Raw genomic sequence first — 26,517 nt, 5'->3', positions numbered from 1 at the left:
CTTTTCAGACCGTAATTGCTGCCTGACTTAATTAAGGGAGATTTTTTTTTTTTTGTGACCTCCAAACCCCACCCCCGTAAGCCTGCTGACAAGCTGTATCCCATTTTGGCGCTACGTGCCATTGTGACCTAATGGTAGTAAGGAGTTCTATCTCTCATACACATGGGTAAAGTCTGCCCATAGGAACTACCCTCTCGACTGACATCTGGGTGCTTGGTGCTTTCTCTGACATCCCGACGTTGGGAATGTTTTTTGTGAATGTCCTAACCATTCACATTAGGGAGTGAAGTGGGCACCTACATAAAAATGGGGGACTGCCTGCGCATTTGCAAGTGTGCCTCCTTGTGGTCAGTGGGCTACTGTCACTGGTTTGTGCGATCACAATTATGTTGTCCCTACACTATCACAACCTGTTAAAACACCAACCCTACCCTCCATCAGTGATTGTGTTGGAAGCATTGGCCTGGACACCCCCCCCCCCCCATTGTGAAGCATGTAAGTGGCTAATTGAGCTCTTATTGCAAGGCCATATTTGTGAATTTTCCTTTGTTGGCTGTGCAGGGAAGATGGATGCCTTTATTTGGCAAGCTCTTTGCCGCCTTTGCTCCAAGGGGTAAAGGTTTGAGTTTGCTGATTTTTCATATCATTTGATCATTGGCAGATGATGTGGTCAGATGCCAGTGGCTGAAAACATCTGATATTCCTGTAATCTCCCTTTGTTATGGTTTTAAGACTTATAAAACTAGCAAAGATCAGTGGGATAAGTTGCATGTTTATCTTGGCATTTGTTTCATTGACTGTGTGTTTCTGCTAGTTCAGCATCTATTCTATTGTCCGCTCAGTGTTCCCACCTAGGGAGGTAGTTCAAATTTGTAAATACTAGGTATTTGAAAGTTGTTTTTTTTCTTGCAGTGGTGGTTACATGTGGCCACCCGTCTGCCATCATGAAATGAGGCTTTCACAGGTGAAGTTTTAGAGATGTTTGCTCCAGTTAAAGGCCAGATTTCAGTTATGAAGCAGTACTTGGCTGAATCTTAACCTTCAGGAGAAACTGTACACATCAGGTGCAAGATAGTTTCTTCACTTTCATGAAGCCTTAGACACCTTAAGAAGAAAAAGATAAAAAGTAAGAAGGCCTTGCATTTCTTCTCTCAGGTCTGAGTTAGTTGTAGGAAAAGGTGATTTATTAACCTGTGGAGAAACTGTTTTCAGCTGTCCGAATTAGGGTTTGAGAGAAGTAAGTCTTCCCTGTTATTCAGGCTAGTCTGTTTACTGATGTTGTGGCTGGGTTGAATTTGGCAGAGAAGTTCAGATGATTTTGGAGACTTTGACAGCAGGACTGTTGATGCTGATCCATAGCCTTAAACCTATGGTCTTTGTTTTCAGTTACTGTAAGTTTGCTGCATCCGCTTGTGCATTCTCTTTCCCAACTAAGTTCTTAGTTGGAGGTAGAGGTCCTCTGTCCACCTTTACATCCCAGACTAGGGCTCTAGCTTTTTCGTAATTTCTGCCCCCTTCTTTTACAAGGGCTATGAGATATCTGATTTTGATGGGTGTGTTGCTGATGCATCAAATTCTAGCAGTCACCAATATAGTGGTATTAATCGCTGTATCAGTGATTGTGCAGAAGTTGCCATTGTCCACCTTGTTTTCTGTTCATCTGCTGAATGACCTTTGGACTTGAAGCTTTGGTGTTGACGTCAGTACTTAAGTCTACAGGGATGATGTCTTGGAGTGTTGATGTAACATCTGATAGTAAGTACTTCACAGCTTTGCCAGCACTGGTACTGATTCCAAGTAAGTGCTTTTGTTTGCTGTGGTGTAAAATGCTTCAACATGTCCGATGTTAGTGACGACATTTGCAGCTCCTGATGTCTTTTACTGAACCAAAAGCATGACAACTTTTTGTTCAGGAATATAAGACCAGATACCCTAAAGCAGCTCTCCTCACCCACATCCACTTCTAAAAAATTTTCTGATTCACCTCCAGGTTAGGTTCATAGGTTCATAGGCTAGTACTAGGCTAACTGCCCTTGCGAGCCATTTTAAGCCTAGCCAGTTTTCCCTTGTGAGATTCAAACCCTGTGCCTTGTGTTTGTAAGGCAAACACCTTAACCATTAGGCCACCCACCCAGGTGCAGAGGAAGGCATAATTAAACAAGAACCATGTTTCTCCCCTCATTAAGTACCCTAGAACCACAGCGGATGACAAGGTGGACAGTGATTTCCTGTTCTCTCTGATGACCCTGGTTTCTTGGAGGTTCTGAAAATAATTCATTAGGTGGGGCTGGCCAGCTGTTACCATATGTCATTCCAATGCTAGTTTTTGCAGAGGACCTTTAGGTCCTCCCAGCAGTCTTCTTGGGGCTCTGCAGAGTCTGCCAAAAAAAAAAAAAAATTCAGACTGGCTTATTAATACAGACTGAGTGTGATTAAACTGATTGACCCAGCACCTTTTCCTGCACTGGAACAGCTGAAGAGGCACGCACCACTATTGGAAAAGTAGTGTCGTTTGCATTAACTTAAATCTGCTGTTGCAGAGTTGAAAAGATGTAGCAGAAGTGATGTATTTCTCATGGTGCTTGGACATAGCATTAACCCTTTGCTAACCCCCCCCCCCCCCAAAAAAAAAAAAAAAAATTGAAAGAATAATTTTTCTCTTTTTTTTTTTTTAGATCCCACATAAAACCTTTCAGACACAAGAGTGTAACCAGCTCAGTATAAATCTTCTATGCAGCATACTCCAGTCTGCCTTGTTGTTTCGCAGATTTCAACCTGTCTTGTGAAGACTTGGTAAAATTGTTTTCAGTTTTTCTTGTGGCCCAGGCAACCCTGCTCTGCTCAGGCTCACTCTACTCTCCTGCCCTATTCCTAGCCACTCCCCCCCCACCAACACACACACTTAGTCTGAATTAAAAATGCTTTGTCCCCACCCAGTTACTTCCAACCTATCAACTGTAAGATAAGAGGAACATCCCTCTTGACATCATATCTGCTGCTCTACTAAATTTTCCCCATCAGCTCAGAATATTGTACCTCTTGCTAAATCTTTCACATTTCCAGTCCACTTTCCTCATCCTTCCTCTCTTCACACACTATACTGCAACTGCTAATACTCTTGCCCTGTATAATATTCCCTAGCCACTACCTACAAACAGTTACTTAATACCAAAAATCAACAAACTCTGGTTGCTCTACTCAAGCATACTCATAACTGTGCCATAATCATTACAATGTTTTATTTATCTTCTGTTAATATTTGACCAAAACATATACTACTAAAACTTATCCATTCTATATCTAGCTCAAAAATACAAGAATTAAAACAAGTTGATAACTCCCTACTGCCATGCCCTTGTAAACACGCAGCTGAGTGGTGACACTGATGCATACCGTGACCTTTGTTACTCATCCTCACTTGTCACATACAGCTTCTACTCCTCATGCTCCTCACCAAAACACACATTGCACTTCCCTATACATCTTCCACATAAACATCACAGACCCGCATCTGTCCAATATTCCCTAAGAAAAAAATATTAGATGACTTTGATTCAATTGCCATAAATCTGCATGATCAGCTAACATTTTTTACCATTAGAAAGTTCTCCTCATATTCTCATGTTGCAGTATTTGTCACAGTATTTGTCACAGTAGAGAGGTTGCTGCCCGCAGCACCTGACATCCGGCCAGTATACCAAGGTCTTTGGAGCAGGGGGTTATATGTGACGTCTCCTGTTAGAGCCATAAACTGATGTAGGCCATAAGTGATGTCTGCACGTTCCCCCTTCAGAATTTTTCTGCCGCAGTAAACATTTGAACTCCTGTTCGCCAATCCGTGAAGCAGATCACTCATTTTCCAGACGGCTTCTACAGACAACTGCAGATATGTACCCTGTTAGGATTTCTGTTTGTCTTTTACTAGTTTCTCAGACGTGCATGTCCACTATAAAGGTGAAGTATGTTTGTGGGAGACAAATTCCTCACAAGGACACGCACGAAAAGTGCGTTTTCTGTTTAGGCAAGGCCCACGACTATACGTCCTGCCCCATTTGTAAATCTTTTGTTCCTAAGACTCTCCGGAGCAGTCTGGCAGTGTTGAAACTGTACCTAGAAAATCAAAGGCTCATGTGTCTCGCACTCTGCATGGAGGGTGGGATAGGCATGTCTGATGAGCTGCTTTGGATGAAGGCCAAGAAAATCAGGCCCGATTCCCACGCTGCCCCTCAGGCATCCGGAGAGACTCTTGAGGCAGATGAAAGCCCCGGGATCTATTCAGACTTCCATTTCCCAACCAGGCCCGGGAACCACTATGGAAGCTGGGATGGTGGAAACTATGAGTACGTGCACTGAGGTTAATCAGCCATTGGATCCTGATGGTGGAGGGGAACCACAGCTCATGCAGTCAGAAGGGCCTACTCCTTCCCTACCATCCTCCCAGACTTTGGCTCCTAGACATAGTTAGTCCTCTGCCCCTTTAAAGAAGAAACAAAAACGTAAACGTTCTGTGCCATAACCTGCTCCTGGATAGGAAGTTTTTCCCATAGTTTTTAAGGCATTCCAGGCCTTACAGACTTCAACCACCACCAGATGCTGCTCCTTCAGTGCACCCTTTAGAGGTATCAGAGCAAGAGTACTCCTCTGAGGAATCACTGACCTACTGTTCACAGTTTGATTCCCCTAAGGATTTTATCACCCCAGAGGAAGAGGATCCTATCACCCCTGAGTCTCCAGGAGAAGAATTCACTTTAGGGGATACTGTCTCCCTCATGAGGGAACATTTTAAATGGCAGACTACAGATGTCTCTGACCGTAAGAAAAGGTGCTTTGACTTAATACAAGTGGAACAGCCATCCTTTTCTGCTGTACCCCCCTTGCTACCGGCCTTCCAAAATGCCTTCATGGCTGCTTCACAAGCCCTGGATTCTCAACCCTCAGCCTCTAAATGTCCAGACTGATTCTACAAGGTGCCTCTGGGTACTCTATTCCTATTTAAAAATACACCTGCAAACTCAGCAGTTATAGCTGTTTCAGTGGATAAATCTTCCAGACAGTTACCCTTTGCTGATCTTTATCCTACTGATAGACAGCAAATTCATGGACAGACTGGGAAGTCTATACCTCCTCCACCCTGGCTATTGGAGCTCTCAATTACCAAACCCACATGGTTCTTTATGTCCTGGACACCCTTTCAAAAGCTACTACTCTCCTCTTTGGTTCCTGAATCACCAGAAAAACCTCAACTAAACCCCCTACTTGTCCACAGTATTTCGGGTGACTAGGCACTCCAAGTGCAGCTATGATGCTGTGGAAGCTTCCTCAAAATCGGCTGCCTCAGGTTCAGTGCTGAGGAGATGCTCCTGGGTGAGACTTCAGCCCCTACCTATGAATGTGCAGACTGAACTAGTTGATGCACCCCTGGATGATAAAGCCCTTTTTGGACAAGCTTCAGCAGAACTCCTTAAATCCATTCAGAAAATGGAAAAGAATTACAAAACCTAAAGCATTTACCTGTGTCTCCTATTCCCAGATATCACAGAAATTATCCACAAAACTTCCTTTGTCAGGAGACTGTCCTCCCACTCTGTGCCACCTTAGGCAAAGGGACATAGGCAAGCTAGAAAAGGCTGTGCTCCTAGGTTTACCTCCACCTCTTTCGGAGTCAGGCTGACCAAATCAGACCACCTCTACTGTGACTTGCAGCCTTTAAACTCCAGCGCCCCCTGTCCCTTCATCTCATTTCCCTACCCTTCTAGCAGAAAATCACATCAGAAACTGGGGTCCTCTTCATCATTCAGCGAGGGTACTTAATGATTTGCTGAACTTGCCCTCCTTCCAGGGGTTTCCTTAACCTCCACCAAACCAGATTCATCTTTCCCTCACCCTCATTCAACAATTGCTATCTCAGGGCACAATACAAAAGGTACCTACTTCACAAATAAATGAAGGGTTTTACTTCCGAATGTTTCTGGTACCAAGAAAAGAGGGCCCATGGAAACCAATTCTGGATTTATCTATTCTAAACCTGTTCCTCAAAGTACCCACTTTCAAAATGATCACCTTACCTCTGCTTCTACCACTTATACCAACACAAGCCTTCATGGTAGCTCTGGATTTGAAGGAGACCTACCTTCACATTCCAGTACATCCAGTTTACAGGAAATTTCTACGCTTTGCAGTAGGCTCTGTGCATTTTCAATTTTCTGCATTACCTTTTGGACTCTCCATAGCTCCTCGAGTGTTCACCAAGTGCCTTGCAGCTCTTATTGCTCACTGCAGAACTCTGTGTATTCAAATATACCCATACCTACACCTGTTAATTCTTCATCAGGATCATCAAACCCTCCTCCACCACCTACAACAGGTGATCCCCCTGACTCTGTTAGGATTCACTGTAAACAAGGAAAAATCTCACCTGATCCCCACTCAAGACCTAGTCTTGGGGTGCAGGATAAGAACAGACAAGATGAAGGCCTTCACCAGACCAAAGGACCATGGATTTCACCCTCTACTTCAACGACCTCATCACCCTCACGTCTTTGCCAGCAAGAGAATTCCTAAGTATATTAGGCCACATGGCATCTCTAATAACCCATGCTGCCCCTGGCAAGACTCCACATGAGAAAGATCCACTGGATTCTGAAGAATTTATGGAGCCAACACTCTCATCCCCTGAACACCCCTCTCTCCCTCCTTCCATATCTGAAGAGGGGCACTACAGTGGTGGATTTGTACCATCACACTCAACCATGGGGACCCCCTTACAGGTACCTGCCCCCCTACAACAAATCTCTACAAACGTCTCAGACATGGGGTGGGGAGCAGTGCTACTGCACAACCAAAAACAATTCATTGTGTAGGGAAAATTGTCCACTCAACATCAAGGAAATGAGGGCACTATTAGCTCTACAAACCTTCAAACCAGCCCTACGTCCAGGAACCCTGAAAGTGATCACAGACAAATACGACTGTCCTGTGGTGCGTAAATGGAGGGGACAAGATCCTACCCTCTTTGCAGTCTAGCCACTCAGATCTGGACCCTAGCATCATCACTGCATATTCACCTGCTAGCAGTGTACATCCCTTCCACAGAGAATGTTATGGCAGATACTCTCAGCAGAACCTCAGTACCCTCTGACGAATGGATGTTTCACAGAGAGTAATTCCTATATCTTATCCTACAGGTGGGGGTATTTCACAAGCAGATCTGTTTGCCTTCTCCCAAAACAAACTCCCTGGTTTTGCACAAGGGATCCACACACCCCCAAGCATGGAAAGTGGATGCTTTCTCTTTTTCATGGGTGGGGATGTACCTCTATGCCTCCCCCCCCCTTATCTAATTCAGAAAGTCTTCCTGAAAATTCATAGAGACAAACCAAAAATCCTGTTGGTGACCCCTTTTGGCCAAAACAGCATTGGTTTCCCTTTCTTTACCTTTTAGCCAAGGGCAATCTTGACAGGTTACCCCACCAGTTAGACCTACTCACACAGGACAGGGGATCCCTAGTGCACCCTCGGGTGACGAATCTCAAACTGACTTTATGGGTGATAGGGTTCTAATCTCCTTCAGACACCTATACTCAAAGGACGTACTCAATGATGTTCTTCGTGTTTCACTGTTGCAGTCATAACATTTGGGTAATCTGCTGGCAGGTTGCCCTCAGTCGGCCTAAATTCCAAAAGGTCCTGCGTCAGTTGCTGTCTTTTCTTCCATGACATCAGGTCATCGGGGGTATAAAACATGCAGTCGACGCCATTTTCTTTAGTCTATCTTGCCGCGCGGTGCCCGAAGCAGAAGCCTTTCGCAAGTGCTGGTCGGTCGACTACTGAAATATTCGAGTTTGAGTTTCAGAACCGAAGTCTTCACTAAAGCTAAGTACCCTGTTGGGGAAACTTTTTTCTTGCTTTTTACCGATGTCAGAAAAAGTTAATAATTGTATTACTTGTGGGAAACAAATATCTCATAAGGATTTCCATTTATACTGTATTCCTTGCCTAGGCCCTGATCACAACGTGCCTGGCTGTCGGTTTTGTGCTAGATTTAACCAACGCACTATTAAGCGTCTGTATAGTTTTGCATCAAAATATTTTGGAAACAGATTTAACTACCCAGAAAATGTCATTGGATAGCAATCCGACTACCGGAGTACATAAAAAATGCAAAGAATTGGACAGAGAAAGGCAGTTGAGATCCCAAACAGATGACTAAGCTTCTCCTAAGCCAGTTGCCGGTTCGCCGATACTCAGTGAGGCGGTTTCGCAACCCCTGATACCCGCTACCTTCAAGTCGCAGGCCTGTACCAACACCCATGTGGTGCTGACCCTGAAACTATTACACAGGGTCAAAAGGGAGTTAAAGCCTCAACAGCAAAAAACCCTACCCCCTCTGACAGAGATTCAAGGGCACTAGACAGATGGGGGAAAAAAGGTTTATACATCTGCAACCTTGGCAGTCAGGGCCTTAAACGGTCAATTTCACATACCAACAGCATGTTATGGGATTGCTGAAACAGAAAATTATGTTGATTTCAGAATGTGCAGAAAATAAAGAATTGCAGGAATTATTGCATGCAGCTGAACAAGTTGGAAAGCATACTTTGCAATGTGGTTTTGATTCCTTAGAGGCCTCCTGCAGGGCCGCAGTTACTGGATCTGTGATTAGGAGGCATGCCTGATCATGTTAAAGCTAAATTGCTAGATGCACCTTTACAGCATGATTCTTTGGTATTAAGGCAGAGGAGGTTTTAAAGAAAATGAAAGACAAAGCTAAGTCTATGCAAACTGTTCAAGACTTCTTACAAGTGCAGCCACTAAGATCCAGTGACACTGGCCTACAAAAAAGTGGTCCTTTCATGTGTCAGACAGCTCAAAGGGGCAAATCCAGATGCCCAAAGGGTTCCAGATACCAGGCGCAAGATGCATACAGGTCAAAGCAGTGGGGCGCATCCGCCTCCAAATCAGGGGGAGATAAAGCGCAAACCTACAGAAAACAGTCCCAGTGATTTCTCTCAGCCTACACCAAGCACTTATCTTTTGACAGCACCCTTAGGGGGAAAATTAGCACTTTTTGCTCAAAATTGGCAGTTAATAACCCAGGACACAAGTGGGTACTAAACATAGTATCACAGGGATAAAGATTCCATTTCCACACTCTGCCAATGGCAAACAGTTGGCCAGATCTGCCCAAAAATCAATGGGCAGAGGCACAGAAACAGGTTACGTCCCTCATGTATATGGGGGCCATTTAACCAGTACCAGAACAGGAAAAAGGACAAGGTTTTTACTCAAGACTGTTCTTGGTACCCAGAAAGGACAAGGCCTGGCAGCCAATACTGGATTTATCAATTTTGAACACATACCTGGACATTCCAGAATTCAAAATGCTGACTTTGCAGCAGCGTCTGCCCATGCTGGGCAAGAATGCTTGGCTGGTGACATTAGACCTAAAAGAGGCATACCTGCATGTCCCAATAAGACAGTCATGCAGACGATACCTCAGATTCAAGGCTGGCTTAATTCATTACCAGTTCTCTGCACTGCCCTTTGGCTTATCTACTGCGCCCAGGGTCTTTACAAAGTGCCCGGCAAAAGTAATTGCATTTTGCAGACAAAGTAGTATACAAATATATCCTTACTTGGACGACTGTCTCATTCAAGCAGAGAACATGGGCACTCTTCTACGACACCTGGCGTTTGTCAAAAGGCTTCTAACATGCCCAGGGTACACTATAAACGAAAAGAAATCACAACTGGTACCCTCTCAAAAGATAACATTTCTGGGTGTAAGCTTAAGTACAACTGCCCCAGATGGCTTACCTTATGCCAGACAAAGGCAACTGACTACTTATTTCAAACTGATGGCAACAAAAACCCAGTCTTCTGCAAGACAAGTTCTGCAGGCTCTGGGCTTCATGGCATCCTGCATCCTACTAATTCCATATGCAAGACTGCATATGAGGAAACTTCAATGGTACCTAAAAAGTTTATGGAGTCAACATTCACACAGTCTGGAAACCGTGAATGTTGGGTTGTCAGTCTCGCCTTCATTCTTGCTGGATGTGTTCAGAGCCGAAGCTCGGCTTTGACTCTGCCGAATACTAAAGCTCGAGAGCTATTTTTACTGGCTCGAGGCCATCCTATGTCCCATAATGCTAGGCGAAATATACCCAGGTCTCGTTTGCCGCTTAGCTACGAGGTTGCGTTTTTCACCGGCTCCAGGTCGTATATTTTTTTTAATAACTTTTGAGGTAGTTTTTAGTCGGTCTTTTATCCTTTTTTTGTCTCTTTAGTATCAGTGTAGTTAGCGACTAGTCTTTTCCCCTTCTTTTACTTGCTAATCTCCCTTTTTCTCCACCCTTAAGGTGGTTGGGCCTCTGACCCTCCCCTCGTAGTACAGTTTTCCCCTGGTTGTTCTGTGTGTGTGTGTGTGTGGAATTCTGTCCCTCTACTTAGTGTAGTTACTCCCTTATTATAATCCTTATTATAATTTAGAGTATTGTGTGTTTGTTTTTACAGTATGTCTAAGGATACTAAGGTATCTTGTTTCAAGAAGTGTGACTCATGCTGTCAGAAGATGTCTCTGACAGACGGTCACACTTCTTGTGTGTATTGTTTGGGCCCTCTGCACCTGCAGGACTCTTCTTCCATCTGCCACGCTTTTAGCCCTAGAGTCCTGCAGGAGCGCAGAAACAAACTCCTACTTAGAGGCTTGTTAAAGCGTGAAGATTCCCCGGCTAAGACCATGGCTGGGAAAGCTTCAAAGCCCGCCAAATCCTCGGCTCCATGTTCTGAGCCGGCGCCGAGTGGTGCTCTTGCTGCCTCATCGGATCCGGCCGGAATCGAGGCATCTAGACCTCAGTCGGCTCCGACTTTAGTGTCGGAGCCGTCCCCGAGCAGAAAGCGCTCAAGGTCTCCGTCTCTCGAGACGGTTAGATCGGCTCCGAAGTCTCCACTATTGTCGGAGCGGAGCCATAGATCTCATTCCTCTAGGTCTTCCAGGCTTTCGGACCATGACCTCGAGAGGGTAGTCAGCCAGCTTTTAAAGTCGCAGGCACTGGCCCATTTGCTACATAGCCCATCTCAACAGACAGGGGCTACCCCTACACCCGCTCAAGTTCCTCCTCTGACTACCCTGCTGAGTTCGGAGCCGGAGGTCATCGAGGTTAGTACTGTGGGGGCGTCGGAACCGATCCCCCTGTTGTCGGTTCCTTCATCGGCTCCGATCCCGTCCTTGGCTCCGTCCTTGGAGGGATCCGGGCGCCGAGACTCCCTTGTCGGCTCCGAGGGGGGTGAGTGGCATCGGACCCTTGTTCGACCCCGCTCTCCCTCTCGGAGCCTCGGCCCAGCTGAGTTTGGCTCCTTCGGCCTCGAAGCCGTCCCTCTCGGTGCCGGGGGGAGTTCTCATCTCCTCTGAGTTGGGTCCTTCTTCCCTGCCTGACAGGGGCGCCTTTGAGGTGATGAGGAGCGTGCTGGCTCCTATACCGGCACCACGGTCGGCCTCCTCGGCCCCTCCCTCCACGGTGCCTGCTTTGGCCCCTGCCTACCCTCTTGACCCCAAGCGAGGAGAACCAATGCTCCAGGCTGCCCCAATGAGCATTTCTTCCTCTTCCGTGGCCTCCCCTGACCCTGCGGGGGAGCCCCCTCGGAAGAGGACATGTAAGAGAAAACATGTTGACTCTCCTGAGTCAGTGACATCTGACACCAACCTGGATGATTCGGAAGGGTCCCCAAGGTCCCCCTCTGAGGATGTCTCCTTCAATGACATCTTAGAGATACTCAAACAGAGGGGGAACTGGTCTGCCCTCAACCCATCAGAGGATGGGTCGGTGTGCCTGGATGCCTTCGGTTCTCGCCCTTCCACCTCCTGGGTGTCCCCGCCTTTCGACCCACTTATGGAAGTAGTGGCTCGGAAGGCGTGGACGGCTCCGGATATTATGGAACCAACTCCCCGGAGGCCCACAAAATTTATTACTTCTCCCACAGATAAACAGTTTCTTTCCAAGAGTGTTCCCGTGGATGCCATGGTGGTGGCGGCAGCCACTAAGAAGGAGTTGGCTTGACCCTTCAGTACCTGTCCATCCTCCTAATAAGGAATCTAAGACAATGGATATGTACGGCAAGCGGATGTTTTCCTCAGCGACCTTTGCTATGCGGTTGCTGAATTATTTATGCCATTTCACCCGACTTCAGAGGGACCTTCTCAAGGAACTGGGTGAAACATTGCAGGGCCCAACAGCTGTGGGGTCTCAGGAAAAGATCACCTCCCAGCTAGGGACCCTGAGCTCTATCGTCAACTCTTCCATGCAGCTCATCTCTTATGCAGCCGATGGAGCGAGTAGAGCCGCAGGTACAGGTGTTGCTCTAAGGAGACACGCCTGGATGCGGCTCTGCAATTTTGCTGACCCCTTCAAGGCATCATTCACTAACACCCCCTTTGATGGTTCTGCTCTTTTTGGACCTCAAGTGAAGGATACCTTAACCAGGTGCGAACAAGAAGGCAAGACTCTCTGTGCTGTGAGAGTCCGTTTTTACGCCCTTTCTAGACCGTATTCTAAGTGTCAAAAGGGCGGGAAAATGTGGTTCCGCAAACCTCAGGGAGTTCTGCCGGATGCACGTGGTGAGCTTCCCTCTAAGGCAGAGGAAGGAACAATAACAGACGCCACCCTAGGGGCAGGGGGGGGTCTGCAGAATCAGGGTAGCAGAGAATCTTTCTCTGACAAACCCTTTCAGCACCCCTGAGGAGCTGCCCGACTGTCCACCTTCAGAGGCAGTCGGGGGAAGACTTACGCTGTACCCAGAAGACTGGTTCTCCCTTACGCTGGACAGATGGGTACGGTCGATCATATCAGAGGGCTACAAAATCCCATTTATCCACACCCCACATCAACCAAAAGGGCCTCTTCTAGATGTTCCACCCGATCTGAGAGGCCAAGCAGCACTAGAAATTTATAAGCTGCTTTTAAAAAGAGCCATCCAGCCAGTCCCGGCAGACCAACAAGGATCCGGAATCTACTCCAAATTCTTTTTGGTACCAAAAAAGACAGGGGACTGGAGACCTATTTTGGATCTCAGCAGACTGAACAAATCGGTTCACAGAACAAAATACCGGATGGTCACGCTGCAGTCCATTCTTCCCTTTCTGGGTCAGGACAATTGGATGTGCTCTATAGACCTTCAGGATGCGTACTACCATATCAAAATGAACAGGCGCTACAGGAGGTTTCTCCGCTTCCGACTGGGAGCCAGTCACTACCAATTCAGAGCCCTGCCCTTTGGCTTCACCACAGCCCCCAGGGTGTTTACCAAATGCATGTCAGTGGTTGCGGCTCACTTGAGACATAGAGGATTCCAGGTGTTTCCATATTTGGACGACTGGCTCCTTACTGCCACCACCAGGCATCAGCTTCTTCAAGCCAGGGATTACGCTGTACAAACCTGCAAAGCGCTAGGCATCTCTCTAAATTTCGAAAAAACTGCCTTGTCTCCTTGTCAGCATATTACCTTCATAGGCGCCGTGTTAAACACGGTAGAGTTGTCAGCAAAACTTCCTACGCAGAGAGTATACGACATTCGCAGTCATGTTCAAATCCTGCTACAAGAGGACAGGGTCCAAGCCAGGTTTGTACTGAAAACGCTTGGTCTGATGGCTGCAACAATCGCCTTGCTCCCCCTAGCTCGTTTTCATATGCGGATACTACAGTGGATGCTTTTTTCCCAATGGTCCTTTCAGCAGCTTCCCATGTCACACAAGATTCTCATCACTCAATCTTGCAAATGACACCTATCTTGGTGGATGGACTCACCCCAGGTGCTTCAAGGCAGACCGGTTGTTCTCCCCCCTCCGGTTGCCACCGTGACAACTGACGCCTCCCTGATCGGGTGGGGTGGGGGCATTTTCAGGGCAGGACAGTCCAGGGCACATGGCAACCCTTCGAGTGCCACTTGCACATCAATGTCCTGGAGATGAGAGCAGTGCTGTTGGCGTTGCAGGCTCTCCAGAACTCTCTTCCCACTGAGACGATTGCAATACAGACAGACAATATGTCTGTAGTATGGTACATCAACAAACAGGGTGGAACCAGGTCCTACCCTCTTTGTCGGGAAGCACTCAGACTCTGGCAATGGGCGATCTCTTCTCAACGGTTTCTGGTAGCAAAGCACATTCCCGGGAAGTCCAGTGTCATAGCAGACAGGCTGAGCAGGGACATTCTCATGCCCTATGAGTGGTCTCTCAACCAACTAGTAGTGGACCAAATCTTCAAAAAGTGCAGTCAGCCTTGCTGCGACCTTTTCGCAACCCCTCAAAACAGCAAATGTCAAGACTTCTTCACCCTCTTCCGGGCCTCTCTCCCAGGGACGCTCTAGTCCACGATTGGTCCAGGGGCCTCCTTTATGGCCCCCCCCTTTCTCTTAATCACTCCGTTAGTCCAGAAAGCAACTGCCTTGAGATCCAGGATGATCCTCATTGCCCCTTACTGGCCTCGACAAGTCTGGTTTCCGTTCCTACAATGTCATCTACTGGAGCAACCCTGGCATCTGGACCCTGTGCCAGACCTTCTGACCCATCAGTCGGGCAGGTTGCACCAATCCCTGTCATCTCTCAACCTCACAGCTTGGTTGCTCCACTTCCAACCCTAGCCAGACTTCCCTTAATCTCTCTGTCAGTACGTCAGATTATCCTTGCCTCTCACAAGTCTAACACCAGAAAGACGTATGCTAGTAAATGGAAACGTTTCTCTATTTGGGCAGAAAAGAACCAAGTTGATCCCTTTAATGCCCCTGTCCAAACGGTTCTAGATTTTCTAGCGGAACTCTTTCAAAAGGGTTCTTCAGCCACTGTCAAAGTCCAGTTGGTGGTTATTGCAAATTTCCATGTTGGTTTGTCAGAGTCTAGTATTATGCCCACAAGCTCTGCAAAGCCTTTCTGAAGGGTACCCTATTACTTAGGCCCCCAGTCAAAGACCCTCCTCCACCGTGGGATCTAAATTTGGTACTGTCGTCTTGAATTCTACCTCCTTTTGAGCCTGCTGCCTCCTGCCCGTTAAAACTGCTCTTGTGGAAAACACTTTTCTTGGTAGCTATTACCTCAGCCAGAAGGGTTTCAGAACTACAAGCACTTTCTGTGTGCCCCCCTTATCCTGTTTTTTCAGAAAGATAGAGTGGCTCTTAGGACAAATCCATCCTTCTTACCTAAGGTACTCTCAGGGAAAAAATCTGAATCAGACCATTGATCTCCCAGTTTTCTTTCCAAATTACACTGATAGAGCTGAGAGAAGATTACATTGTTTGGATGTCCATAGGCAACTACGTTTCTATCTGGATAGAACCAAGCCAACGAGAAAATCAGAGCAACTCTTCTTATCTTACGCCGAAGGGAAGCAAGGCCTTCCGGTTTCTAAAGTAACCTTGTCAAGATGGTTGACCTCTCATCTCTTTAACCTATCAATTGAGGCATAAGGAACTCCCTACCAAGCCTAGAGCTCACTCAAATAGAGCATTAGCTTCCTCAGTTGCTTTTCAAGCGAGATTACCTATGGATTCTATTTGTGCAGCGGCCACATGGGCCTCTCCTCATACCTTCATCTCTCATTACAAACTGGATATTGCCTCCAGAAATAGGGCTGATTTTGGTTCCACTGTATTCGAGTCTGTTCCATTGAGCCACCTAGGACTAAGGTGCTAGGGACACTGTCCCATCCAGCAAGAATGAAGGTGAGATTGACAACTTAACATTAAGAAGTTATGTACTTACCATAACGTTCCATGTTAGTTGTCTTCTTCTCACCTTCTTTCTTGCGTCTCACCCTCCACCCCCCTAGCCTGGAAAAGACCTAGAGTATTGGGTGAGATTTTCCTTGTCACCGGGATTATCCCTTCAGCTAGAGCTCTTCTTCCCCTTTGGTAGCTCTGGTGACAGGCTGTAGGGTTTATAGTTCTACATAGCTCTTAGTTTTATCTTTTTCTAGTGGTGGGACATGTCTGTCCGTAGTGTTAGCTATCAAACGAGATCTGGGTATATTTCGCCTAGCATTATGGGACATAGGATGGCCTCAAGCCAGTAAAAATAGCTCTCGAGCTTTAGTATTCGGCTGAGTCGGAGCCAAGGTTCGGCTCCGAACCCATCCAGCAAGAGAGAAGGCGAGAAGAAGACAACTAACATGGAATGTTATGGTAAGTACATAACTTCTTATTCCTCTCATTTCTTGCCTGCAGCAGGAGTTCCTATGGTGGGCAAAGGCCTGTCACCAAAACTTGGGAAGGTCCTTCACTCTACCCACTGCCAGCCAAACCTTAACAGACTCATCCGATTATGCCTGGGGGGCCCACATAGCAGGAAGATGCTTTCAGGGCATATGGGCACCAAAACAAATGCATCTACATGTCAACCAGAAAGAGATGCTAGCTGTTCGAAATGCCCAAACAGCCTTCAAGGACTTCATCCAGGACAACTACTGATAAAGACTAACAGCACCACAGTCATGTGGTATATAAACAAGCTAGGGGGGCACGCACTCATACCCCCTCTGCAGATTAGCCATGGCACTGTGGGACACAGCTTTGACCTACCAAATACATCTTCAAGCTCAATTCGTGCCAGGAAAACACTCTGGCAGATGATTTAAGCAGAAAACTTATGGATTTTCACAAGTGGAAAATAAATCCCCAAGTCTTCAGCATGATAACAGAGAAATGGGGGAGCCCAGACATAGATCTATTTGCCTCTCCTCAAAATTATCAACTGAAAAGATTCTGCACAAGGGCTTATCACAGACAAGCATGGAAAGTGGGCGCCCTATCCTTCAGTTGGAAAAACCTATCCGTTTACGCCTTGCCTCTTCTACCCAAGGTCCTCCTAAAAGTCAGACAAGAGAAGCCAAAGATGATATTAATTGCCCCGGACTGGCCCCGCCAATACTGGTACTCAATCCTAAGGAACTTGTCTCAATACCCAGCTTGGACCTTGCCTCAGACACCACAACTACTGTCCCAGCAAAACAATCGGATCCTGCACATTCAACTACAGACTCTAAACCTAGCATCATGGCTAATCAGGTAATCATACAAACAATACCTCTCAGTAAAGCTGTGATGGATGTAATTTTGGAAGCCAGAAGGCCTAGTACTAGAAAATCTTATGCTGACAAATGGAAGAGATTCTGTGCTTGGAATCAAGCACAAGGAACTGATACAGCAGAACCAAATATTCCTCAGATATTACAATACTTAACTGAGATGCTTGATAAAGGCCTATCTTTCTCATTGATCAAAATCCATGCCTGTGCCATTTCGGCTCATTACAACACAGAGCCACCAATCTTTTCTCAACCTTTGCTAAAGCTGTTTCTTAGAGGAGCCAAAAATGTAAGGCCCCCTAGAAGATCACCATTACCTGCCAGTAAAGATCCATAAGGTTTCTGCTTAAATTGTCTGCCAGAGTGTTTTGTTTTCTTGGCAGGAGTTGAGCTTGAAGATGTATTGGGTAGGTCAAAGCTGTGTCCCACAGTGCCATGGCTAAATGGACCTCAATTATGTGTTGGAAAAACTTACCCTGCCTCCATTTAAACCAGCTGCTACCGCTGATATATAGTTCTTATCATGGAAGACAGCTCTGCTACTAGCAATTACTTAAGCAAGAAGAGTTTCAGAGCTACAGGCCCTCCTGACTGTAGAGCCTTTTATCATATTTTACCCAGACAGGGTAACTCTGAGGACAAATGCTACTTTTATGCCTAAGGTGGTTTCCAGTGTGGCTCTTAACCAAACAATTCATCTGCTAACCTTTTATCCAAATCCACAGAACAAAGGGGAGAGAATTGTGCATTCCTTGGACGTTAACAGACAGCTAAGATTCTACTTGAGCAGGACTAAAGCTCTAAGAAAAACTGAGCAATTACTAGTGTCATATACTGCAGGATCAGAAGGAAAGGCAATTTCAAAGTGGATAAGCCACTGCATCCGTTTCTGCTACTTACACCATGGTAAACCTGTGCCCAAGGGCATTAGGTCTCATTCCACCAGAGCTACAGCTACTTCAGCAGCCTTTCTCAGAGGAGTACCAACCAAAGACATTCTAGAGGCTGCTACTTGGAGTTCTGTTCACACGTTTACAAAGCATTACTATTTGCCTCTCTACTCTACGTCCAGGGCAGGCTTTGCCACTGCAGTGCTGCAGGGTCTTATAGCCGCACCTAATGCTGTTTAGCTCCAGCCTCCCAACCATAACTTTGGGATTCTGCCCAAATGTAATGACTGCAACAGTGAAACACTAAGAACATGGTACAGTTGTGTACACTTACCATAAATGTAGATGTTTGAGTGAATTAATTGTTGCAGTCCACGTTACCCTCCCGCCACCCCCCTGACATTCTAAAGTTTATCTTTCCTTCACCATCTTCTACAACCTATGTGGTGTATTTGCTTGTAGATGAAGGTAAAGTTTATATTGATGCATGTGTGTGTGTGTGTATATATATATATATATATATATGTATATATAAAATGCTACCTTTTTGGGGGCACCTGACATCGGGGACAAGAAAAGCTAAAGAAAATGGCGTCTGCTGCACATTTTATACCCCTGACGAGCTGACGTCATGGAAGAGAAGACCGCAACAGATGCAGGACCCAAGATTTTGGAATTCAGGCCGACTGAGGGCAACCTGCCAGCAGATTACCCAAATGTGTAATGACTGCAACAGTGAATACACTCAACATCGACATTTATGTTAAGTGTACACAACTGTGATTTCTGCAGGAGACCCGAAAGCCTATTAGCAGGAAAAATTGTGTCAGAATGGAAAAAATTCTCCAGGTGGTGTAAAAAGAAGAAAACAGGACCCTCTGAACATTCCTATACCTGTGATCCTTTCTTACTTGTATGAGCTCCTTCATTCAGGGCTAATGTATTCTTCAGTTAAGGTCCTTTTGTTGCCATCTCTGCGTGTCTGTCTTTGATTCCTCCTTTAGCATCAATATTGGAGGTCATGCTATTCCTGAATGGGGTTCCCCATATCAGGACCCCCCCCCCAACCTGTACCTCCACCTTGGGACTTAAATTTTGTACTTGGAAAAACTAACCGTGTCTCCTTTCGAGTCAGCACACTCAGCATCCTAGAAACTATGCACATGAAAAACAGACTTGCTGGTGGCCCTCACGTCCGCCAAGTGGGTATCAGAAATTCAGGCCCTGATGGCCACCCCTCCTTGCCTCACTTTCCATATGGACAGAGGCTGTCTAAGGACTAATCCTTCCTTCATGCCCAAGATGGTTAATGAGCTTTCACTCAGACCATTAACCTACCTGTTTTCTACCCCCTACCTCAGAATTCCTCAGGAAGGACACTCCATTCATGAGATGCCCACAGACAACTTAGGTACTACTTAGATAGATAAATCCAGCACTATTAGAAAATCTGACCAGCTGTTCTTTTCCTTCCTCCATAGGGAAACCAGTCTCTAAACAATTTCTTCATGGATCTCCAAGACCATTTGTACTTGCTATTCTATTCATGGGAAGAGTTTATCTGGCAATGTCAAAGCTCACTCCACTAGAGCAGCTGCCTCCTCAGCTGCATTTTTTAAGGGGGTAGACTACGCCTCTATCCTAGAAGCAGCTACCTTGGCTTCAGTTCATATCTTTGCTAAGCACTACAAGCTGGATTTAGCCTCAAGGGCTAGAGCTGGTTTTGCCAGCTCTACTTTACAAGGGCTCATCGACCATGGACCACATGCATCCTCCCAGGCTCATACAGAAAAGCTTTGGTACTTTCCCTACTGTGATGAATACTGCAACATGAGAATAGAAGGACATAGAACAGTTGTGTAACAACTTACCATAACCTTAGATGTCCATCTCTTCCATGTTGCAGTATTCACATCCTCCCTTCCTACCCTCTCTTGCATCCACCTTCCTTACTTTCCATTCTTGCTAACTACCTGTGGGATCACAGGCCTACAGCTTCTTAACCTCAGCAGCAGACATAGGTGGTAAAATACACTATAGTCTGGTCCTCATGTCAGTCTGAAGGGACTTCCTTTTTAGCTCTCATTTCACCTTCAGGGGTACTACTGTATGTGGCAGTCCATTCTGAAGGGAGTACGTGCAGATGTTGCTTTTGTGACCTACGTCAGTTTATGGCTCTGACCAGAGATGTCACACACACACCCCTGCTCCAAAAACTTTGGTTTACTGGCCAGATGTCCGGTGCTGCAGGCAGCAACCTCCCTACTGTGATGAATACTGCAACATGGAAGAGAAAGACATCTAAGTGTTATGGTTAGTTCTTACAAATGTTCTTTAACACTGTAACAGTATAATTTCATCACAGTCTGCAACCATGATATTTTTATCAACAATGTAAAGCAATGCAATTGATCCAACCTAGTTACTCTCTCACTAGAAGGAGCAGTATGTGAATTTAAAAAAACAAATCTCTCTGGACAAGAGGCTCAAATTAACTTCAATTTCCTGGCTAACTAGAAACGCCAAAAATCGTGTTGTGTTTAAGGGACAAAACTTGGAGGATCTATAACAAAAATAAAAATGAATTAAACCTGCAGCATTGTAAATACCTCAAGGAATCATATTAAATACACTGTTGGACAAGACAAAATAAACTGATATTTAAACATCCAGAAACATAACCACAACCCAGAATCTTTCTGGTCCTTTGTCCACTCAGCCTTCCCCTGCACTAACTATTGACTGCACTGAAAACACTACCACTCTATAACACCCACTTTATTCAATCAGTTAACTCCTTTGTTGGTATCATACCCCACTGTCACATAACTCCCAAACCAGCTCAACAGTCACCTTTGCTCTCAGAATATATCATACTACAACTGATGAAGCACAATGTTCTAAGCAATCATAATCTGAAGTCATAGTCTTGCAATACCTACTGGTATAATGCTGTCAAATTTCTTCCTGTCCAGTTGTGGTAATTTTCTTGTGTTAATTTAATTACTGTATGTGCATTAGTCTTACTGTCATTTAAACTCTGTGTTCATTATGTCTGGTACAAGGACCAAAGCAACATAATTTCTTTCAGCTTGCACTGATCTGTGTATATCTGATTGACAGAAACGTTTACTTTGACTTTCTCCTCACTAAAACCTATTTGAACTATCATAAAAAGGGACTTTCTTATACTTGAAAGCCAACCACACTAGTACCTAATAACTTGCCACATGAATATCTGAAACTTGTAGTACAGGCAGTTGCCTACTCAGTTTTTGATCTGATTAACTGCTCCATCATAGAATCATATATCCCAGTACTCTGGGTGTGGGGTTGGGGTGGGAGGGTTTAGTTTTGCATTATTTCCCTTCACAAAGGCAGCACCTGCCCTAAAATCACAAAGTACTGTCCGGTAGCTATCCTATTTCCTTTGTCCAGAATTCTTAAATTGTATACCCAGACCCACATTTTCTTACATTGCCCAACTTTGTTTTCTCTCCCCATCCCAACATGACATTTGCTCATTATGAAGCACCACTCTAACCTTATCAATTTAATAAACCTTGTCATCACAAGCCATAATGGTAACATTGCAACTGCCCTCTTTTTGATCCTGTCAAAAGGTTTTGACAGTTTATTTTACGATCTCCTACAGAAACTCTCCAATGTAGGCCTCGCAGACTGTTTTCTGTGGTGGTTCCATATCTACCCTACCAGTAGGTCGCCATCAGTTAAATGGCAAAATCATTTCTCATTTTTTTACATTTCCTTCCTATGTCAGTCAGAGTCTCCCAGGGATCCATCCTACTGTTACCATATTCTTAAATGACCTTTCCTCAAAAATGCCACCCTTATGCAACACTCTGACCACTTTTTACCTCTGTGTATTGTGGAATTCCTGCCAGAAAAATTCTGTGATGTTTCCTCAATCTACAGCCAAGTAATTTTTGAAGACAGTAGGTTGCATGAGCTCCACAATTCTACAGGTAACTCTCGGGAGGCTGTGTATGATAAATCTCCTGCCCGAGTCAGAACATGATGTCACTGAGAGATCATTTCCATCTTTTCCTGCATCAAGCAAGAATTGGAATGTTGGTCCAGTTACTTAAATCGAATAGAAAGAAGGAATTCCTTGCAAATGGAACTTTTTTTTTTACCAGATCCCTTCTGTAGTTCCCTGTATTAGCCTGAGGAACCCATTCATATCACTTCAAGGTCCAGGCCAAATAGGACTGGTTGTAGAGAGAGGGAAAAGCATACTGATTCTTATTCAGGTAGTCAAAGTATTCAAGCCTGTGTGAAAAAAGGAATACTGTAATTGGAAATGTTAAGTGGGAATGGAAATCAAACCAGAAGTAGATAAAAATCAGGCAGCAAGTAAATGTGCCAAAAAACAAAAAGAATACAAGGTGAAGGATCTGATGAGAAGGCAAGAAGTGTGGAAAATTATAAATATAGTTGCAAGTCTGGAAAACTCATGGAAGAGCCCCATTCTGATCAGGATCAAAAGCAGGAGAATGGTTAAGGAGAGGCGAATTCAAATCAAAAGATGAAAGCCCCACTACCTTCAGCCGCCAATATTAACCTATGTACACGTTGGTTTACAAAGTCCATTGAACATGTGGGAGAAAGACAAATGTAGGTTTTGTAAAACAGAATCGGAAACAGTTGCACACCTTGTTACTGGTTAGGACATATTTATTACTGGCAGGAGGACTGTATACTGGAAGGCATAATAATATGGCAAGACTGTTGCACTGGGGGTTGTGCAAACATAATGTTGAAGTGGCTGAAAAACACTGGAAACAATGAGGGTTGGGAGGGTAGCCTAATGGTTAAGGTGTTTGCCTTACACACACGAGGTGCAGGGTTCGAGTCTCACAAGGGATAAGTGGCTAGGCTTAAAATGGCTCGCAAGAGCAGTTAGCCTAGTACTAATTTATGAACCTATCTAATCTATGAACCTATCTAGAAAATGAAGTCGACATCACACTGGCTCACCCATTACCAACAGTTCAAAAGAAGGATGTGAGAAAACCATTTGTCCTATTCTCAGGTTGTAGTATTCATAACCTTTGGGTTAGCCTCAGCCTAGCGACCCGAACTTCGAGTATACAAAAGCTTTAGTCACTGCAAATTACGTGGGACATCTGACATTGGCCGTAGGGTATTTGGGCCATAATAGTGACATCTGCATGTACCTCTCTCTGAACTCTTCCACCAGTTGAACGACAGCTCATCCTGCCATCGGCTCCTGCGATTTAAGATGAGCAATTTGTTGGGGCCCTTTTTCTTGTTGTTTGGTCACTGCATGCCTGCCCAGGTTCATGTCACCCAGAAAAGGAAGTACAAGTGCAGACATAAAATCCCTCATAAGGAAGCCCATGACCTGTCTGTTTTGCCTAGAGCCCAGCCACGACCATACGGCCTACGCGATTTGTCAGGCCTTTGTCCCAAAGAGACTGTAGCTATCTGCACGCCCTTAATATCTATTTAGAGAACCAACACCTCAAACAAGTCGCTTTTGCAATGTAAGGGCCGTCCGGCCATACTGCCGAGCCACCAAAAAAGGACAAAGTTACCAGGTCAGAGCCTGCTGCTGCATCTCTTCCACCCAGTGTTCCACCTGTGGCCGAGGTATGCCTGGAGGAACTTACAGAACCAGATGATTTTGGTATAGCAGGTACCGTTCCAGACGTCTCAAAACCAAAGTCTGAAAGCACATCTGTTGAGGTAACATAGACATCAGGTGCCAGCGGGGAACCTCTGCTTACTGTGGACGCCCACAGTTAGTGAGGCTTCCGAATCTAGGCCTTGCTTAGGGCCTACGCCCTCCAGGCCTCTTTTTTCTTTAAAAAGGAAACCGAAAACCCAACATGTCTTCACCTCATAAGAGTTTACCTGATTACCAGCTGACTTTCCTGTTATCAGCCCTAGGTCTCAGACTGCAGAACATCTTTCAATAGAGGCCGAAGACGCCACAGATTCCTCTTCAGAAGATTCTCTGTCTTGTGCTTCACAAATACCTTCCCCTCTAGTGTGCGCTTCCCAGAGGAGGACTCTGATGAGGTGGATTCCCCTGGGGAGGACCTTACCTTTGGAGAAACCATCTCTTGGATGAGAGAGTTTTTCAAATGGGACTCTACAGAAATGTCTGAAGTCCATAAGAGGTACTATGAACTACTACAAATGGATACCCCTTCTCCTTCTGCCATTCCACCAGTCCTCCCAGCCTTCTTAATGCCTTTTCGGCAGCTGCTAAAAATCGTGATTCCCCAACCCTCCGCTTCTAGAAGGCCTGACTTATTTTATAAGGTCCCAGAAAAGGCAACATTTCTTATTAAATGTCCTGTTGCAGATCCTGGTACCATTTCTGTCTCTGCAGACAAACCCTTCAGACTGCTGCTCTCTACTTCTGTCCTTCTTACTGAGAAGGACAGTAAGGCCAAGGAGAGACTTGGCAAGAAGGTGTACACCTCTACCACCTTGGCATTTAGAGCCATTGTCTGCCAGACACATGTCTAAGTACTCCCTGGCCTTTTTGACTCGAGCTTCAACGCTCTTGGATGATCTCCCTGATTCGATCACAGTCACAATTCTCTAAACAGATCTCCTTGTCTTCACAAGTTACAAGACACTCAAATGCAGTTATGATGGTGCAGAGGCCTTGACCAGATCTGCAGCTTCTGCCTCAGTGTTCAGAAGGCACTCTAGAGTGAAACTCCAGCCCTTTCCTGACAATATCAGGGCTGAACTTCTAGATGCCTCCTGGACAGTACTGCCATGTTTGTAGCCGAAGTGGCAGAACTTTTCAAAACCCTTCAAAAGAAGGGGAAAGAACTACAGGACTTGGAAACATTTGTTTTTGTCAGCTGTTTTTAAATTCCATAGAAATTATCCTACTAAGATCCAGTTCCTTAAAAAAAACCTTATGCTCCTCCTCCCCCCTCCCACTAGGGGTAATAAGTTCCAGAAAACAGCAGCCAGCTTTCAGGGCTGCTCAGACACCATCCCAGAAACCTTCGATCTGAAGTAGTTTACTTCATTTGGTCTTCAACCTGTGGGTTATGGAGCCGTATATCGGATCCGAGCCGGCAACTTTTTCTACCATCAGCTCTGAGCTCCAAATTCTTCCCCTTACCCATAATACATCTCCACTGCCTTCCATTCCCAGATCTCATTTGCAGTGAATAGCTTTTGCATCGTGTCTCTTGAGCTCCAACTTAGTTAAGTGGGTAAAACCTTTGTGAGTATCTTTTTTCTACAGAATTTTGTTAGTGTTAGTACAAGTCCCCTTTCTCCTCCTCTCGCTTGGTGCGTCAAGTTAGAGTTTTAGGATAGAGTAGTTTGTATTGTGTAGATTGTAGTTTCCCCTCCCACCTCAGTGTTTTCTGTGTACGAATGTGGTGAGTGGGTGTGTGTGTGCCAGTTAGAAAGAAACTGCCTTTTTTTCTCAAGATGTCCTTCAAGATTGCAACTGCAGTCCTGACATATGGGTTGTCCTGCCTCAGGCAGCCCTTCGGTCGGCCGGATTCCAAAGTCTGGGTCCGGCGTCGGCTGATGTCGCCTCCTCCCTGACGTCAGAGCGGCTGGGGTATAAAAGTATCAGCCGACGCCATCTTCTCCAGTCTTTCTTGCCGCGCGGTGCCCGAAGCAGAAGCAGTTCGCAAGTGCCGGTCGGTCAGCTCCTGTGTTTTCAGTTACCGAAGTCATCAAAAAGCTAAGTACCCCGTTGGGTAACATTTTTCTTGCCTCAGCCGATGTCAGAAAAAAATGAAAAGGTTAACAATTGTTTGTCTTGTGGTAAACAAATACCTCATAAGGACTTCCACTCTTACTGCCTTCCCTGCCTGGGCCCCGACCATGACGTCTCGGCCTGTGCTGCCTGTGCTTGCTTTAATAAGCGCACACTCAGGCGCCGGGCAGAATTTGCCGAAGACTTTTTTTGGCGAAAATTACGCTTATATCATGCCGTCGGAACAACCGACAGCACATATTTCCAAAAAGTGTAAGGACCGGGACCGACATCCTCGGCCCGCGTCGTCCACCGATACCACGCCTAAGCCTACCGCGAGTGCATCGGCCTCTTCGGAGGCGGTAATTCAACCGCTCCAGGCCGACGACACCGCTTTACATCGTACTTCGGTCCCGGAGGTTTCCCCGGTGCCGGTTGTTGATTTTCCTCCCGAAACCAAAGCTCTAGAATTACCTGACACCATACCTGTTGATAAAGTTACTCCTGCACGTGGGGCAGCTAGGCCTCCAGTCTCCATGTCCATCAAGGCCTACACACGTGCTAAGGCTGCCAGCCAGGCTAGAGCCCATCCTCCTAAAACTATTTCCCAGAGCCTTTCTTCTGATAAACAGATCATGACCCTAGCTGCAGATCTAATCTCTGTAATCAGAGGTTCTCTGTCGCACCCAGACAGAGGTTCTCAGCCTCATGCAGGTAAAAGGCCTAGGACAGAACAGCCAGATACCCTCTCCTCAGATGAAGTCTCTAGGGAATCAGAGCACTCAGATACCCAGGAAGAATCCTTCCAGGCCTACGAGGA

At 45.7% G+C, this 26,517-nt stretch overlaps 1 protein-coding gene across 1 annotated transcript in view; it reads left to right on the top strand.

Moving 5' to 3' along the window:
- Positions 1–26,517, top strand: part of ATRX (ATRX chromatin remodeler) — a 3,779,564-nt gene that overhangs the window by 1,323,176 nt on the left and 2,429,871 nt on the right. The window lies entirely within an intron of this gene.

This window comes from Protopterus annectens, chromosome 15.part0 (assembly GCF_019279795.1).
Source record: "Protopterus annectens isolate FY-2018-M chromosome 15.part0, PAN1.0, whole genome shotgun sequence".
In the NCBI taxonomy this organism is placed as follows: Eukaryota; Metazoa; Chordata; order Ceratodontiformes; family Protopteridae; genus Protopterus; species Protopterus annectens.
Note: the sequence above shows the minus strand (reverse complement) of the source record. Positions and strands in the feature narration are given on the sequence as shown.